Below are 3,913 nucleotides of genomic sequence, written 5' to 3' on the forward strand. Positions count from 1 at the left end.
GGCTTACACTCGCCACGTCAATCAAGTACATAAATAACATTACATCAACCAAACACTCATGGCCCGACTACGGCACCAAAATAAAAGATAACCCAACATGTGACACGGTCCCGATCACCCCCAACTGGGCACCACTACTGATCATCAGGAAAGGAAACATAGTAACGTTGAGAGTCCTCGTCGAACTCCCACTTCAGCTCAAACACATCTCCTGGAGCGGAAACATCAGGCCCTGCATCTGGTGTAATAGTAATCTGTGAGCCACAGGGACTCAGCAATCTCGCACCCTCGCGATCAAGACTATTTAAGCTTATAGGTATGGCAAGGTAAATATGTGGAGCTGCAGCAAGCGACTAGCAAATATGGTGGCTATCATGTTCGCAAAAGAGAGCGAGAAGAGGAGGCAAAGCGCGAGCGAGAAAACTAGAGAACAACCTGCGCAAACATTACTCCAACACCATGTCCACTTCCCGGACTCCGCCGAGAAGAGGCCATCACGGTAACACACTCAGTTGATTCATTTTAATTAAGTTAAGGTTCAAGTTATCTACAACCGGACATTAACAAATTCCCATCTGCCCATAACCGCGGGCACGACTTTCGAAAGTTCAAAACCCTGCAGGGGAGTCCCAACTTAGCCCATGACAAGCTCTCACGGTCAACGAAGGAATAGACCTCCTCCCAAGACGTTCCGATCAGACTCGGTATCTCGGTTCTTCAAGACAACTCGACAGGTTAAAACAAGACCAGCAACACCGCCCGAATGTGCCGGCAAATCCCGATAGGAGCTGCACATATCTCTTTCTCAGGGCACACTCAGATGAACACTACGTACAACTAAAACCAACCCTCAAGTTACCCCGAGGTGGCGCTGCAAGTGGCTCTATTTTGGACCAACACTCAGAGGAGCACTGGCCCCCCCCCGGGGGGGGGGGGGGGGGTTTAAAATAAGATGACCCTCGGGCTCCGTAAACCCAAGGGAAAAGGGGCTAGGTGGCAAATGGTAAAACCAAGGTTGGGCATTGCTGGAAAAGATTTAATCAAGGCGAACTATCAAGGGGTTCCCATTATAACCCAACCGCGTAAGGAACGCAAAATCCGGGAACATAACAAAGGGGGGGGGGGGGGGGGGGGGGGGGTTAAAATAAGATGACCCTCGGGCTCCGGAAACCCAAGGGAAAAGGGGCTAGGTGGCAAATGGTAAAACCAAGGTTGGGCATTGCTGGAAAAGCTTTAATCAAGGCGAACTATCAAGGAGTTCCCATTATAACCCAATCGCGTAAGGAACGCAAAATCCGGGAACATAACACCGATATGACGGAAACTAGGGTGGCAAGAGTGGAACAAAACACTAGGCGAGAGGCCGAGCCTTCCACCCTTTACCAAGTATATAGATGCATTAAGATAACAAGATAATTTAATGATATCCCAACAAGTAAATAATGTTCCAACAAGGAACGGTCTCCAATCTTTACCTGCAACTAGCAACGCTATAAGAGGGGCTGAGCAAAGCGGTAACATAGCCAATCAACGGTTTGCTAGGACATGGTGGGTTAGAGGTTTGACATGGCAATTTGGGAGGCTTGAAAGCAAGTGGTAGGCATCGTAGCATTGCCATAGCAAAAGAGCGAGAAAACTAGCATAGCAAAGATAATAGTGATTTCGAGGGTATGATCATCTTGCCTGCACAGTTGTCAGAGTTGACTGGATCCTCGAAAGCAAACTCAACGGGCTCCTCGTTAGCGAACTCGTCTCCCGGCTCTACCCAAAAAAGACAAACAAGAAACAAGGACACAATCAACCCCGTGCAAGGATCAAACAAGATGATGCAAAGATAATATGCTATGCGGGATGCGATGCGGGATGCATATGCAAGATATGACAGGAAATGCAAGAACCTGGCCTCAACTTGGAAATCCAAGTGTGCCACTGGAAAGATGAGATGAAATCGCTTGAAAACGATATAAAGAACGCGGAATCGGAGTTACGGTTTGAAAATGGCAAGCGATTCAAATATGACACCGGTCTGCGATTTACAGCAAGTAGTCATCTAAAAGCAATGAGATGAACAAGCTACAGCACCCAAACATGACAACAAAATACATGGCAGGGATGCATTCATGATGCTTAACAAAAGTCTAGCACTGAGCTACGGCCAATTCATCCATTAACAGGTTCAAACAAGCATGGCAAAAATGCATATGGTAAACAGATCTCAGACTTAGTGAAATTAACACTTGTCTGAAATTTCAGATCAGGTAACACTCTTTGGAGCAACAAAACTACATTTTACGAGCTCGATGCACTCACTACGGTGCAAGTCATGACAAGCTAAGCATACACCCATCAATAACACACAAAATTCAAGCTAGACATGGCAAGAACAATAGCATAGCATGCACGGATCAACTACAACAACATCGGCAAAATTGCAAACAAGTAGACAATCTGCCCAGATTCACAAAGTAGCAAAAGTAGAGCTCGATTGACTCAAGCTAGGGTGCTCCATAATTGCAAACAAAGACATAGATGGATAGAGCACTACAAGATTAACAAAACATCCTTACTGATTATCCTCAAAAGAGGCACGGATCCACTAGGAAACAACATGAACATATGACATCACAAGATAAACAGCTCAAGGACTTAGTGGAAATACTAAGTCCCTGAAATCAGAATTACCAAGTGCACCACTTTGCAAGCTTGTACTAGTCACCACACACATCACAAAAATACATGGGTTGCACCTCTGGAAAGATGACAAAATCCTTAACAAAACATATGTAGAACATTAGGGCATAACATGCACATAATAATCATGGCAAAAATGACAAAAAGCTAAATGGAGTAGCAGATCTGACAATAATCCCAAGTAGCCCTCTTCTAACAGCATTTCGGGCATCAATATTAACTCAAATGAAAATGATGCAATGGAATGAAATGATGTACTCTCTGAGATGAACATTTTGATATGCTATATGCATGAATCGGAGCTACCGATGCAAAGTTATGAGGCCATGAACATCAGCACATGGACTAGAAAATTCCGGAGACAGAGAAAAAAAAGGACCACCAGATCTAGGGTTTCTTCGGCGGTTACTGTAGCCGACGGGCTCGAGGTCGCCGGCGACGGATCCGGCCGGAGGGAGCTCGCCGGCGGCTCGGGGACACGGGGGCCGTCGTGGGCGCGGCCGGCGACGGGGCTGGCGACGGCGGAGGGTGGCCGGAGAGGGGATCCCGGGGCTCGGGCGCGGCGAGGTGGTGGCGGACGGCGGGGCGAGGCGGCGGCCGAGCGGCGCGGCGGCGAAGGCGAAGCGGGGCGGCGCGGGCACGTCGGGCGGCGGGGAGACGACCGGGCGGCGCGAGGCGGCGGAGATGGGCCGGGCGGGCCCGCTGCGGGCCGCGGCGGGTGCGGGCAGCGATGTGGGCGCGCGGCGCCACGTGTCGGCGCGGGACTGGGCGGCAGTGGCGGCACGGACGCGTCCGGTCCGGACGGACAATGTCCGGCGCGGCGCGAGGGGTGGATCTAGGGTTTCTCGGGAGGAAGGAGAAGGAGATTTTCGGGGTTTTTTTAAAATAGGCATAGAGGGAGCTAGGAGAGTCCAAATGAGGTGCGGTTTTCGGCCACGCGGTCGTTATCGAACGATCTAGATGATGGAGGAGGCTTAGGTGGGTTTTGGGCCAAATTGGAGGGGTGTTGGGCTGCAACACACACGAGGCCTTTTCGGTCCCTCGGTTAACCGTTGGAGTATCAAACGAAGTCCAAATGATACGAAACTTGACAGGCGGTCTATCGGTAGTAAACCAAGGCCGCTTGGCAAGTCTCGGTCCAATCCGGAAATGTTTAATCCCCACACACGAAAGAAAGCTAGAAATGACCACCGGAGGAGAACGAAGCGCCGGAATGCAAAAC

Source organism: Triticum urartu, chromosome 6, assembly GCF_003073215.2.
Source record: "Triticum urartu cultivar G1812 chromosome 6, Tu2.1, whole genome shotgun sequence".
NCBI lineage: Eukaryota > Viridiplantae > Streptophyta > Magnoliopsida > Poales > Poaceae > Triticum > Triticum urartu.